The sequence below is a fragment of the Vipera berus genome, assembly GCF_964194415.1.
Source record: "Vipera berus genome assembly, chromosome: 3".
NCBI lineage: Eukaryota > Metazoa > Chordata > Lepidosauria > Squamata > Viperidae > Vipera > Vipera berus.
In genome coordinates this window covers 58,351,826-58,367,416 of record NC_138204.1, presented here as the reverse complement: position 1 = coordinate 58,367,416, position 15,591 = coordinate 58,351,826, and the positions used below count along the sequence as shown (strand labels likewise).

At 42.1% G+C, this 15,591-nt stretch overlaps 1 protein-coding gene across 1 annotated transcript in view; it reads left to right on the top strand.

Moving 5' to 3' along the window:
* The first annotated feature begins 1,538 nt into the window (after positions 1 to 1,538).
* Positions 1,539 to 15,591, top strand: part of GPBP1L1 (GC-rich promoter binding protein 1 like 1) — a 40,382-nt gene continuing 26,329 nt past the window's right edge. The window contains exon 1 of the mRNA XM_081324565.1: positions 1,539 to 1,745. The gene's annotated coding sequence lies outside the window, so the exon portion shown is untranslated. The remainder of the gene's footprint in view (positions 1,746 to 15,591) is intronic.

Sequence of the window (15,591 nt, the reverse complement as noted above, 5' to 3'; positions counted from 1 at the left end):
GCTTTGAACCACATACAGACTGAATTTGCACAGGCTCGGCTAACATTTGCTAACCTTCATGATTACATATGATTATGGTTCAGTATGTCCTGTAAAGATAGTTTGTCAACAGTGCTGTCTTGTAAAAATAAAACACTAGCTATCCCTATTTTTTATGGGTTCATTCATATTTTGGATTCTTGGACTGAGTAGGATGGAAAAGTGTCTGATATTTCTCTTCCTTTTAAATAATTTTTAATAGAAATGATCCAGTTGTCTAATGAGAATAGTTGAGAAATAGAGGATGGATTTAGAAGAACAGATAATCTAGAATTCTTGCCTTTGGCATGCTTTTGCAACTATTTGTGATCATAACCTTTTTTAGTAGCTTTAAAAAAATGATAGATCTACTTATCTAGATCTGACTCATTATAGGAATGTAAAAGCCCATTTACAAGGGCATATTAGTCTAACATTTCTCATTCAGTAAATTTTACTAGCTCATGGATGTCTTTACACAACTTATGGTTTACAAAGCACGACGTTTAAACTAAAACCAAACATAATGCAAGTTTATAGGGGACATGGGCAGCATATAAATTTAATAAATTATTGTTTGACTAGGACATTTTAAGCCCTAATTGATTAGTTTGTTTTAACTTTCTACATGAACACAGCCATTAGTTAACCACCAAGGTTTATGGTTAATAATTAAATGTTTTTGATGCTTGACTCTCACCGACTCCGGAAGGTTTACAAATTGTTAGAAAATTTAAAAACAAGGAACCAAAGCAAAAAAAAGCAAAAGCAACATAAAAGTAACAAAGATGGCAGACAAACGGGGACAAACACAGCTCGAAAAGTATGATTAAGGGGGCTATGCTGGAATTTACCACATTCATTTAACATACTGGGTACAATACTGGGTACTGGGTAATCCATCTACGGATGGATTAAACTTTTTTTTACTAAGTTTTTCTTAAGTAACAGACATATCCTTAATTTTGAATGAGCAAAATTAATCTCAAGTTTGATTTATCGAAAGCATATAGAGAATGGCAGAAAAAAATAAAACGTTATTATACAGCTTCCACGGCTCATTTAGTTCCAAACTAAATCGACAAGTGCAAAGCCTTCCGGTATGCGCTTAGTTCATTACGGTTCAGGGTGTCACGCGAGCCCTGGACAATGAACCGAGTTATCTACGGATAACCGTGCTGCGAGAATAGACACCCTATCGAGCAATAATAACAACAGGGGTTGTGCCAATTGGAGAGCGGCCGAGAGAACAAAGCGTGGAAGATAGAGTTGCAGACCGAGCCGAGCATAACTTAACGCCAACAGAACGATAACACACGCTCACGCATGCGTAAGAGAACTGGCGAATTCGAGCCAGCGTTCCGAAGAGTCTTTGATAGGCGGTTGCGCGTGCGGCTATTTTGTATGGCTTTACCAAGTGAGCGCGCGTGCGCTCCACCCTTGGCACGGGCAGGGCCAGGTGGGCGTGTTTCTTTCCCCCCTAACGCCCCCCCCTTCGCGTGAATAGCCCCGCCCCTCTCCGGCCCTCGGCCGGTCCGGGCAGCCATTTTGGGCAGAGCTTTGTTATGATTCGGTCTGAGGAACTGAAGCTACGGAGAGAGTGAGGGGGCGAGTCGGGGCCTGGTTCTGTGAGCACGGCCTTGCGTGGAAAGAAAAAAAAAAGAGAAGAGGAGCTGGACTTTAAAGGAGGGAGTTGAGCGGCTGCCAGCGTCGCGGGAGAAACTGAGGTAGGAAGGCAGCGGGGGAGACTCCAGAGTAGGCAAGGGGGCGGGCATGTAAATAAGCGCTTGCTTCGAGAGCAGGAATTGGGAGAGAAGGCAGGAAGAAGGTGGCTGAAGGCCTGCTGTGTTGACCTGGTTGGCGAGAGAGAGAGAGAGTGGGTGGGTGGGGGCAGTTGCTGGGAGGACAGGGGCTGCGGAAGCGCTTGGGACGAGCGGTTGGATGGAGAGATGCTGGACACGGGTTTGGGCAGGAGATGGCCATAGGAAGGGAGGGAGGGAGTTCCGAGACCCCCGTTTTCCGTGAGGAATGGAGGCGGAGGAAGAGGAGGCTTGGTGGGTTAGGGAAGCCGGAGACGGGAGGGTTGGCGGAGGGGTGGGGGGTGCGAGAGAGAGAGAGAGAGAGAGCTTCGATTGGGCTTGGGGAGGATTGATAGGAAGCTGCGGTAGGCCTCGAAGTGCAAACTTGAGTGGGGGCGGGGTGGGCCAGAGCGGCTGGCGTGTGATTTGAAGAGTATAGAAGGCGAGAGGGAAAGGGGGTAATAATGCATGTGGGAAGGCGGGCAGGCAGGTGTGAGGTGTTTGGGTTGGGAAGTGCCGCTGTAGGAAAGGAGGAAACGGCGGCAACTTCTCGGTGTCGTCGGAAAGAGCGTCGAAAGCGGAGTAGGCTGCTTCGGGAGTAGGAGAAGCGTGATAGTTTGGAAGAGTCCTTGGGTGCCGAGGGTGAAATCTGGTTTGCGAGGAAACCATTCTGTTCCGCGCGATGAAGCAAAAAAAACCAAAACAGGAAACGTTTAGGAAGGTTTTAGCTTACGTTTTGTTTACCTGTGAAGCAGTTTTTTTACTATTTTTCGAAGCCCCCACTTATTAAGGAAGTAGTGCCCGTGGCGTGGATTTGATAGCTGCCTTTTAACTAGTTTTATTACTTATTACTAGTTTTAATTTTATTCAGTAAAATTTAAAAATGCGTAAATCCAATTCCTATGGAAAATGTATTTCACATTTCCCCAAATACAGTATGCTGCTCCAAGTTGACAGACGTATTTGTAACCAAAGTCTTCAGAATTACCTAACTAAAAATCTTATGTAAACTTTAGCAATAGTGGCTGGAGTAGAGCAAATATATTGGTTAAAATGTGATTGAAAAGAAAAAAACCTATGTTTTTGCAGAAAAGGCAACTATTACTAGCTTTAACTAGTAATAGTTGCCTTTTCTGCAAAAACATAGGTTTTTTTTCTTTTTAAGAGATGTGAATTTTATCTTTGTGGCAAGAAAGAATTGACTTGTGCTAAACTAAAATCAGGATTTTCTGAATGAATCTGCTTGCCTGTTATGCACAGCACTAAACCAGAAGCTAACCACATTGGCTAGATTCACAGGACACACTTAGAGCCAGAAAGGAGCCAATCACATTTTAACCAATATATTTGCTCTACTCCAGCCACTATTGCTAAAGTTTACATAAGATTTTTAGTTAGGTAATTCTGAAGACTTTGGTTACAAATACGTCTGTCAACTTGGAGCAGCATACTGTATTTGGGGAAATGTGAAATACATTTTCCATAGGAATTGGATTTACGCATTTTTAAATTTTACTGAATAATCACAGATGGGTTCCCACAACATGCCAAGTTAACAGCAAACTGCATTTCTGATCAATATTTTTGGAATACTAGTTACTGAGTAACGTTTCAAGAATTTTTTTATCTCTTTACAGAGGTGTTTTTTTTTGAAAAAAATTCTTGATAAACCACAAACTGAAACAGAATTGAAACCATTGGACTAAATATTATTCTGAACTGTTTCCTTCATATAAACTGCTGCTAGATCACCAGAATTGTTTTGGGCTAATATGAAGGCAAGCTATATTCAACATTTTTAATACAGAATATTCTGATGGTTCAGTGTCAAACAAGAATTTATTCACATTGCTGTCACACGTGATTTAAATCAAGGGAATGCTATATTTACACAAGATGCTTGAGAAGAAAATTGTTGCTATTTTAATATTAGATGTAACACACAATAGATATATGGGATTATATTAATACTTTATAAATTGAGATTAACTTTGTTAGAGAATTTTTTCAGAGTGAATTGGTCACTAACTTAAAACTATTCACTTTTCCTACTCACGAGGGATATTAATTAAAATATTGTATGATCCTGTTAAGAAAAAAGGAAAGCCTGCTAAAGTTGTATATTTGGACATTTAATCTCTAAATTACTTAGTGAGTTACCCTCACTAATTGTATCCCTAAAGTATGTATATACATATTACATATTATTTGGCCAGGATTAAGGTAGTAAAATACCTGTTCATAGTTTGGATGTAGCAAATCAAGCCTTGTTTCTATTAGAGGCTTTACTTTTAATGGTATCCCTGTAAGTTATGTAACAACCTGCTTATGGGTGGAGCTGTATTCCCACTATACTTGAACTGCTGAGTTAAAAATCTGGTCTAGAAGCGCTTTGTAGATCATATATTTGTGGGACCAATCTAAATAACTAGATTACAATATCACACAATATTGAAGCAGGAAGAATCATATTTTATCATATAAACTTATGCAGATAAGAATCCACTTCTTTTATACTAAAACAGATTTTAAAAATAATTGTGAATTGTGTCATTTCTATTCATTAAGCCACATAGCTCTCCAGCATTTTGGCTGATGAATCCATTACAATTTATGATTAAAGAATAATAGGAATGAATGTAATAGTAGACATATTTAGCCATAGAAAACAGAAGTTAGTGACAACTGAAGATATTCTTGTTTAAAAACCATGTAATTGCTGTTATGATCTATTATTAAAGATCCCAACACTTGTACTATATATACTCTTGTGGAGAACAAAACTGGATATCCCTTTACTTTGAATTTTTATTTTAAAGTAAAGCATTAAACTTCTGAAGTAAATTAAGTAATGTATGGTTCTCCAAGGTAGTCTTTTTCTTATCTCTTCAAGCAAAAAGTAATAGTTTACACAATTGAGCATTTTTTATAATTTAACAACATATGAACATGAACTCATTTTCCTGTTTACTATACATAGATGTAAAATATTAATATCAGCATAATCCAAAAAGGAAGCTAAAGAAAATTGTGCTTTAAATTCCGTGATACCTATTAAGCATTTAATACAACAGTAAAGCTTCTGTTCAATTTGATTAAATTCATGCTTCCTATTTTTTTTTGCATATGCTTCATACTATTTCTCATAATTACATAGTAGCCTGCTTCCCTCTTCACAAACTATAAATTAAGCTGTATATTTTTGTAATTAAGGAGAGTTAGATACATTAGGGGTCCCCAACCCCTCTCCCCCGGTCCGTGGACCAGTACTGGGCCATGGCATGTTAGCAACCCATCCACACAAATAAGCAAAGCCCCATCCACAGGATGCAGGCAGCACGCAAAACCGCATACCCTCCCATCTGAGGAAAAACCTCTCTCCATGGAACTGGTTGGTCCCTGGTGTCCAAAAAGTTGGGGACCTCTGAGATACATTTACATTTGGATCCTCATAGTGGAGTGCAAATGTTAAATTTTTATTTTAAAGGGATAGAAATGTGACCTATAAATGTCAAATACTACCATTGATGTTCATGTGCTGCATGCTGCATGAACATGTATCTCCTTTTTAACAATTATAATTTTTATCATTTATAATTGTTAGATATAATTTAGTTGTGGTTTTAATTATTTTCCCAAGAATAATAATTAAATTTAAATCTGAACTGATTAGTTTTAGACTAATACGGCTCAATATTGCTTACATTAAAAATTCAATAGAAACAATCAGAATGTATAAAAATAAATTATGATATGGTGAAGTACCTAAAACACTTCAGCCCATGGCCTGTTTGAAAATTAAGGTTTTCTTTGCCTTCCTAAAATGTAGAGATGGATCTCTGGGCAAATATTCCAGAGGCCAAAGCTGTAACAGGGAAGGCATAGTGTCTAATAAGATGGCATTGTTCAGCAGAAGAGACCCAGAGTATGCCCATTATGGCTGATCCTACAGGATGGCAAAGACAATTGAGGAAAACAGTTGTGTAGATATTCCAGATTTGTAGACTATTTGTGAAATACTAATTGTCAACAGCATTTTCTCTGGATAGTTTAAATAGTGCCTGGAGCCAATAACTTATTTTGATATGACAGTACTCGATATATATTAGGTAATAAAACCAAACATAGATATATTGTTACAGTAGTAAAAGTGAAATATATTTTGAGATCCAGCTAATACTTTAAAAAGGCATATCTTGCCATGGGTAATTTCTACTCTGGGTATTCTACATGTTCCTAAAAGGTATTGTTCAGCAATTTAATGCACTATTTCAGAGTTTTAATGAGAGAAATTCTTTGCCTTGATTTTCTTTAAGTTTCTTTCAGGAAACTTCTATCTTCAGTAAAGGTTTTAAATTTTCTTGAGTTAATTAATGGGATTATTTTGCCTACTGGATACTTCCCTCAAGGGCCATCCTGGAATTGGCATATTTGATGCTTGTTGTAAATTAGACATGTTCAACTGCTTGAAAAATACAGACTTCCCTCTTCTTCCAGTTTGCAAAAGGGACATCGTACACAATAGCACATCAGATTTGGTTTCATTTTATGTATATGCTGAAAAATAATATGGGGGAATCCAAACTTCAAAATTGTAAGACAGTACTTTTGTTGGAAGATTTAGTGTTCATTCTATATTTTAACCTATTGATAAGAATACATTATATCTTATCTAAGGAATTGGAATATAAGTACTGAGGAAAGTGGCAGTATGTTTAGATAAAATAGATTTTAAAGTCAAGACATCAAGTACTGTTAATGTTTCAGAATAATTGTCTAATACTTGAGGATTTAACAGTTGATTTATGGAATGATAAGATTGTAATAACTATGAACAGTTTTAGAATGTGTATATATGTTCAGAAGTATGGGCATAGAATTAGGAATGGTCCAATACAAGGTCAGTGGAAGACCACATTACCATGTAGATGTCAGGTGCTTATAGATATAAAATTACAATTAAATAAATACTATTTTGTATGTATTGGACATTTATGTGCCTTTTAAAGAAGGCATATTTATGTGCCTTTTAATGAAGTCATAAATTGACTAATAGTATAAATGAAGAGTGACCTGCTGAGCTCCGTTATGGCGCCGAGCACTATTACAGCACCGGGAAGCCCGGGACGCCTTGCCTGTCTTCCTTCCTCTGCTTGCTCGTCGTGGATACCCTCTGTTGTTGGAGGGGCAGCGGCGATGATCCCACCGGACGGAGATTCTTCTACTACCATTGGCTGGCTGGCACCGTTTTCTGCGGTGCGGAGCCTCCTCTCCTCCCGGATGGTGGTTGCAGACTGTGGGCCTGGTCATCGGCCTCGGCGGACATGCTAGCGAACTTTTTTATTCAATATAGCTGCTGGGACTACCTCTTTCCTCCGTTGGAGATGGTTTGGACTGGCGGACGGGCATTGACTGACGGCGCTGATTGGCGGTGTGAGGATCAACAGAGGCTTGGCCTCCCTGTCCTTTACTTTTTTGCTGCCAGGCAGGCGTTATGACTGGCTCCGTACCTGATGGGAATTAAGATCTCCCTATTGATAGTCCAATGTGGACGGGACCGAACCGTGGTGGGAGGACGGTTTTGGACTGGTCAGCGTCCACCTCACTGGTGTGAGAGACCAGTTGGGGTGGGCCTGGCTCAGGATCCCCTTTTTCTCTCTCTGCTCCAGTCAGATGCCTCAGCCGGAGTGAGAGGACGGCTGAGGTTGTCTTTTGGATTTCCATCTCAGGTGAGAGCTGAGATGGCTTTGCAGATTGAGAGATACGCCCACTGGACTTTTCCTTCTCCATCTATGTACCATCAACGAGCGATCCTCTGGATATATTTGTAACATCGGCCCTGAGAGACTATTCGAGCGCAATATGATCTATCGTTATTCCGAAGCGGGTTTGTATGCCCTTAGGGCGGTTCCTGCCTCATGGGCGCGACCTGTCGCCTGTTTCCATACTCCCCTTAATGACGGGTCCAAGCTTTGGGACTCCGAGAGGTGGTTGGGCTTGGACAGGGGCCTCGAGTTAAGACGCGCTAAGAGGCCCCTGATAAGATTCTTAGCCGGTTATTTTAAGAGGTTAGGGAGGGGGAGGAAGGGGAGGGTGGGGAAGGAATCTGTAACCGGCACTCAGTCTGGACCTGTTAGAGGTCCCGACGGGACGGGGTCGGGGGAGGTGGCTGCTGGCGCTGGGAATGTGGGGGTGGGGCATCGAATCCCCACGGCGATAGGGTATGGCAGCAGGTGTTTGCGCGGAGGGCCATATCAACATCTGGGATCGCGCCCCCGCTATCTCCGAGCGGTGGCGCGCTCCGACCCTCCGGTTAGCACCCTCCTACCCGGGGATGAGGGTGATCAGGCCCCTGAGCTCAGGTTGGTCTATTTTAACGCTAGATCCGTAGTTAACAAAGCTCCCCTCATCCGTGATCTGATCGAGGAGGAATGTGCGGATCTAGCGTGCATCACGGAAACTTGGTTGGGTTCGGAGGGAGGGGTGCCTCTCACCGAGTTATGCCCGCCAGGTTTCCGGGTGCTGCACCAGCCACGGGCTCAGGGCAGGGGTGGTGGGGTGGCAGTGGTTATTCGGGAGACTTTGTGTCCCCGGGAGGCCACCATTGTCCAGATGGCCGGGAGTGAATCCCTCCTCTTGAGATGTGGTCCTCGGGTTCAGTTGGGCTTGTTGCTCACATACCTGGCGCCCAGCTGTGTGGCAACAGCCCTGCCTGAGCTGCTCGACACCCTCTCAGGGTTGGCGGTGGAGTTCCCCAGGCTTATAGTCCTGGGTGACTTCAACCTGCCATCACTGGGGGGGTCGTCGGAGTTAGCTCGGGAGTTCATGGCTTCCATGACAGCCATGGGCCTGACCCAGGTTATTGAGGGCCCTACTCACGAGGGGGATCATACTCTCGACCTGGTGTTCCTGTCTGGACAGTGGTTGGATGATCTGGGAGGGGGTTCTCCGTCCATCACCCCTCTGTCATGGTCAGATCATCACCTCCTGAGGCTGGTTTTCCGTCATGCCATCCCCCGCCGCTGGGCGGCGGAACCGACCAGGTGGTTCCGCCCCAGGCGCCTAATGGACCCGGATCGGTTCCAGAGGGCGCTTGGGCTGATACCTATCACCCTTACCCACAGCCCAGTCGATGCTCTGGTGGAGGCCTGGGAAACGGCCGCCACCAGGGCACTCGACTGTGTTGTACCCATGCGACCTCTGACTCGGCGCAGATCCCGTTGGGCTCCATGGTTCTCTGTGGAGCTCCGGGAGATGAAGCGTCGGAGACGAGGTCTAGAGAGCGGTTGGAGATCCAGCCGGTCCGAATCCGACCGATTGCAGTTAAGAACCTTCATAAGGTCTTATCTTGCGGCGATAAGGACGGCGAGGTCTAACTACTTTGCCGCCCTTATCGCGTCCGCAGATAATCGCCCGGCCGCCCTGTTTAGGGTGACTCGCTCCCTCCTTAACCAGGAGGTGAGGGAGGATCCCTTGCAGGGACGAGCCGAGGAGTTTAGTCATCATCTGACGGACAAAATCGCTCAGATCCGGACCGGCTTGGACTCTGACTGGGCAGAGTCTGATGTGGAGGAATCAGGCGGTCTTGAGCACGTTATCTGGACTGAGTTCGACCCTGTTTCCCCTGATGATGTGGACAGGATCATGGGGAGACTGAGCTCCACCACCTGTTTGTTGGATCCGTGCCCCTCCTGGCTAGCTTATGCGGCTCGGGAGGGAACACGAGGCTGGTTCCATGCAGTGATAACTGCTTCTTTGAAGGAGGGTGTCTTCCCTGCCGCCTTGAAGGAGGCGGTGGTGAGACCCCTCCTCAAGAAGCCTGCTTTGGACCCGGCTGTTTTAAACAACTATCGTCCAGTCTCCAACCTTCGCTTCCTGGCGAAGGTTGTTGAGAGTGTGGTGGCGCATCAGCTCCCTCTGTTCCTGGAGGAAACTGATTATCTGGACCCGTACCAATCGGGCTTCAGGCCCGGACACAGCACGGAGACGGCATTGGTCGCGCTGGTGAATGATCTCTGGAGGGCTAGGGACAGGGGTTGCTCCTCTGTCCTGGTCCTATTAGATCTCTCAGCGGCTTTCGATACCATCGACCATGGTATCCTGCTGCGGCGTCTCAGGGGGTTGGGAGTGGGAGGCACCGTCTTACGGTGGTTCTCCTCCTACCTCCAGGGCCGCTCGCAGTCGGTGTTGACAGGAGGGCAGAGATCCGCCCCGAGGTCTCTCATTTGTGGAGTCCCTCAGGGGTCGGTTCTCTCGCCCCTCCTGTTCAACATCTACATGAAGCCGCTGGGCGAGATCATTCGTGGTTTTGGGGTGGGGTATCACCAGTATGCTGATGATACCCAACTTTTTCTTTCCACCCCGAACCAACCCAGTGATGCCCTCTCCGTGATGTCCCGGTGCCTGGAGGCGGTCCAGGTCTGGATGGGGAGAAACAGGCTTCGTCTCAATCCCGCCAAGACTGAGTGGCTGTGCATATCGGCGTCTCGGGTTAACCAAGTTATTCCACCTCTAATGATGGGGGGTGAGGTGTTACCCCCCGTTGATAGGGCTCGCAACTTGGGCGTCCTCCTGGATTCACGGCTCAATTTTGAAGATCACATAGGAGCCGTGACCAGGGGGGCTTTTGCACAGGTTCGCCTGGTGCGCCAGTTGCGTCCCTATCTGGACCGAGACGCCCTACGCACAGTCACTCATGCGCTTGTGACCTCCCGTTTGGACTACTGTAACGCTCTCTACATGGGGCTGCCCTTGAAGACCACTCGGAGGCTTCAACTGGTGCAGAATGCGGCCGCGCGAGTTGTAATGGGGGTTTCCCGATACTCCCATGTAACACCTCTACTCCGCGAGCTGCATTGGCTTCCGGTTGCCCTCCGGGTGAAATTCAAGGTGCTGGTTATCACCTATAAAGCCCTATATGGCCTGGGTCCGGGTTATTTGAGGGAACACCTGCTGCCGGCATCAAACGCCCTTCGCCCTGTGCGCTCCCACAGGGAGGGTCTGCTCAGGGTTCCGCCGGTGAGAGATTGCCGGCGGGTGACACCCAGGGATAGGGCCTTCTCAGTGGGAGCGCCTGCCCTCTGGAACCAGCTGCCAGTAGAGCTGAGGACTGCTCCCGACCTCCGATCATTCCGCCGGGGCCTGAAGACCTGGCTCTTTGAGCTCTCGGGCCCAGGCTGAGGGGAAAATTTTAACTGGGGTTTTAATGTACAGGGTGAATTTAATGCTTTTTAAATTGGTTTTAACTTTTGTATGTTTTGATTTTAATTCCCTGTAAACCGCCCTGAGTCCTCAGGGAAAGGGCGGTATACAAATGCAAATATTAAATTAAATTAAATTATTTTAGTTAAAATACTTTCTATCATCTAGATGTAGACATAAGTGCTTCAGAATTCCCTACTGTACAGTATTAGATAAGTTTTTTTTTATTTTTGAAAGAATTTTATTCTTTAGATACTGTACAAACAGCAAGACTGAAGATTGTAAAATAATGTTTTCAGAATACATTACAGGAATCACTGGAGAATGTTAGGCTGGATGGCTATATGAGGATGCAGTGAAGGCAACAAAGCAAACACTGGTGCCATCACCATACGATAGGTGTGATCATTCTATGTAACCTAGTTAGGTATATGAGTGCTCTAATACTATACCAATAATTGTTTCAGATAATTCAACATAGTATTGTAGAAATAATAGCACACCTTTTTTTAACCAGTATTGACTCCTGGGGACTGCCAGGACTGGCCCTTGCAATCTTTTTGGCAGGATTTTAGAAATGGTTTGCCATTGCCTGCTTCCTAGGGCTGAAAGACAATGACTTGCCTAAAATCACCCAGGTGGTTTTGTGCCTAAGGTGGGACTAAAACTCATGATCTCGATTTCTAGTCTGGTGCCCTAATCAATACACCAAACTGGCCCTCTAGAAGTAGCCCTGGAGCAAGCCCAATTTAAACTTATCTACCCCAACACAGTGTTTTGCCGTACGCTCTGTTGCTGTGGTGTGATATCGTGTTGGCCACCTGACCAAGAAACTGAAACGAACACCGCCCCCTGAAGTTTTTAGCAGGGTAAAACTTGCAGGGACACTCTTAGTCTTACTTTACTCCAACACAGGAGTCCAAATTAAAGTTTCTACGATGTACCATTGTTTCCGATTTCAGTACAATCACCAAAGAGGAATATTTAAACTTTTATTGATAATACTGTAGATTCCATTCTTGAAATGTCTCTTACATATGGAAAAGCTTTCTGTAGTTGAATCAGAACCTTTGTTCCTGTAAATTAAACCTACTGTTTTTGGTAGCTTAGCCTTTTGTAATATAACAGGTTGTATATAATATCCTTTCATATATGTGTAGAATGCTGTCATATCTCAGTTTTCTTGTAAGGCAAACATTTCCCATTTCTTTGCTGTTGCTTTAGGGCAGGGGTGTCAAACTGCAGGCCAGTTGCATCATGTGGAGGCCACGCCCACGGCAGCACCGACAATGCGAAAAAAGTCACGATATGTCGCGACACATCACGTGATGCAGCGAGTTTGACACCCGTGCTTTAGGAAATCAATTTCTTGGCCCTTGATCATCTCCACTGCCCTTCTCTGAACTTGCTCCAGTCTGTCTGAGTTCTTTTTAAAGTGTGATAAACAGAATGAAATATAAAACTTGAAATGGAAGTCTGATCAATATAAGATTAGATTGAATTGTTACTTATACTATATTCTCCTATTTATTGAACCATTACGGTAGTCTTTTTAAAAAAAAGATATTTTTAAAAGTTGTTTGTGAGAAAGTTCCTCATATTCCAGAGTAGATAACTTTTTTCTTGTACGCTTTTAATTCTTCTAATAGGTTACTGTTATAAAAGTGCTATAGTATTCAGAATTTCAAAAGGAAAAGCACTCTACAACTTGATACTGGTTTGCAGGTTTCACTTAGTATATTTGTATGTACAAGCTAAAAAGCAAGTAGAATTTTGTGTAAAATGCTTGGAATTCTGAGTTTAGGATTTTGTTTGAAATACTAGAGTTGAATAGAGTTCATTGATTTTTCATACAGAACTTGATTTTTGATAGCTTTAATCTGTATTGATTTCATAGGTATAATTTAGAGGCAATACATTTTTATGGGGATCATTTTGTAAACTATTGTTAAACAAGAAATGCAATTTTAGAAATCTTCTAATGGATACATTTACCTTTGCCTACCCCTGTTTAGATAACTGAAGTTGTAGTTTAATTAATCATAATTTTCCCCCCTCTGGCTGTGTCACAAGCTGGCTGTTAAGGAAATTTGACAGAATAGAACTACTAAGTATAAAACTGAAAAGTGTGCATCTAAAATTTTATATACATTTCAGTGTATTCTTATGAATACTAATTTATTGTAATATATGAAGCTGCTTTGGAAGATTTGCATTACTTTCAGATGATAGTACATTATATTAAAAGCAAAGCTTTTGATTCATAGTACTGTAGTTACATTGCTAAATACATTGCTAAAATTAGTTCTGAGGGGTTTATTACTGTGTTTTTGCTGTGCAGTAATCTTAAAGTTGCTTATTTTTCATCTTTCTTAGTGTCAAGGAGGGTTGCAATATGCAGGTACAGAACAGTGGGTAGATGGAATGTCCTCCAAAGCAGGAAGTGCTGCAAGTGTTACACAAGATTAGGGACATCTGAGGAAGTTCCTGAGGAGAAATGCATGCAGTAGACCATGGATTTTTTTTAATCTTCTAATATATTCTTTTTTTTAGCTTTAGATGTTGAGTTGAACAGCCATCTTCAGTAAAATTGTAAAAAGTCATATTTTAGATTAAAATTTTAAGTTGTGTTACAATTCAGATTTAATTTACTTTTTATAAGAAATATATTTCCTCTTTTTTGCTTTTTTCTATTTTCATTTCTAATTACATTTCTAGTTTTTTATTTCTTATATTATTTTTCTTTATATCTTGCTTTTTCCTTCTAGTTTGGTTTCTAATTGCACTTCTAGCTTTATATGTTTCTTACTCATTTTTTATGCTCTAATTTAGTTTGTTGTAGTTCTTTTACTCTTCCCAAATCTTTTCATAAAAATTAGATTAAAAATGAAAATGAGGTGATTTAGATAAGTAAAAGTCTTCTGAGTTTCAGGAAAGGCTTTCAATAAGTACTTGTTAATGCAGGTTTGTATTTGGACATGCCTAACTTTCCCAGAGAAAAAAACCCCATCCCAAATAAATTGTTTTAGCTGACTTTCAGGATGGCACTTAACATTCAGTATGAGTGAAATGAGCCTTTACCTAAGATTTAGATACAGGTAGTCCTCAACTTACAACCAGAATTGAGGCCAAAATTTCTGTTTTTAACTTGTTAAGCAAGACAGCTGTTAAGTGAATTTTGCCCCATTTTACAACCTCTTGCAACAGTTAATTGAATTACCGCAGTTGTTAAGTTAGTGATTCTGGCTTCCCCACAGACTTTGCTTGTCAGAAAGTCACAAACGGTGATCATGAGACCCTGGGACACTCACAAATAGGAGTCAGTTGCCAAGCTTCTAAATTTTGATCATGTGACCATGGGGATGCTGCAACAGTGTGAAAAAGTCATAAGTCCCTTTTTTCAATGCCATTGTAACTTTGAATTGTCACTATATAAACTGTTGCAAGTCAAGACTGCATGTACTACCCGTATGTACTTCATTGCTGAATAGAAAGGTTTTGCCTATAGAAAATTTCATGGTTCTAATTTTGCTGCTTTAAAAGTGCTTTGAAGAAGAAAAAAAAATATCTTGTCAAGAAAAGTGGGCAGATCCAATGGAAGTTATAGTGCTATGTAATAATTCAAAATCTGCAGACAGTTCCCTTACATTTATTGCAGGAATGAGATATTCTTGAAAAATAGCCTTATGTTTTTGATTGAAAAAGTATTCTGTTCTTTAGAATCACAGGTTGTGGTGGAATCAATATCAGTCAATATCAAGAGTGTAGAAATCAGTCACCAAAATTGGCAAACGTGATCCACTTCTGATCCAACAGCCAAAAGTCATATTTGAAAAGGGATTGGTAAAGAGGAAAGCAGGGATTATGAAATCTCTGTAGCAGGTTTAGGGTTCTTGTTCCAGAGGACAAAGTGGGTTGTTCAGAGTGTTGTCTTAACACTTTCCGTATGTGTTTTTGTGTTTCTGTCAGTTGAGTTTCTCCTGTTTTTCCCATGTTCAGCACTTTTCTTTGCACTGGTTCTTGACAAGACTGTTGCTTCCAACCTCCCAGTCTGGTATTCCTGCCCCTCTCAGCAAATGCCTTCTCTAGCCACTGGGATAGATATTGCTTAAGTAATAGAAGTTGATGTTTCAGATCAGAAGTAGTGAAATATATAAAGGTGGTAAAAAAAGATTCTGTTCAGCTGCAAGGCTAGAACATTGATGAGCGGGTAAGGGGCGTTTTATGGCTTCCACATTTATGCTTTTCACACATATCAGATTCCTGTATTCCTCAGAATTCAGATTAGTAATTACCCAAGGTTTCTGGATTGATAAATCACAATTTTTTCTTCTTTTTATTTGGGAGTAATTTTAGTGTCCATGATAGCTTTTATAGTTTAAGATTTTTAAAACAAATGTATATATACCATATTGCTTATTTACATTCATTTATATTGTATCTGAGCACAATAATAAAATCAAAGCAGATAAGTAATATAAGTTTGCTTGATGGGGAATGGCTAATGTTTGCTCCTAAGAAATGTAAACACAGACTGACAAACACTTCATTAAAATTCAGTAAGAAAGGCTGC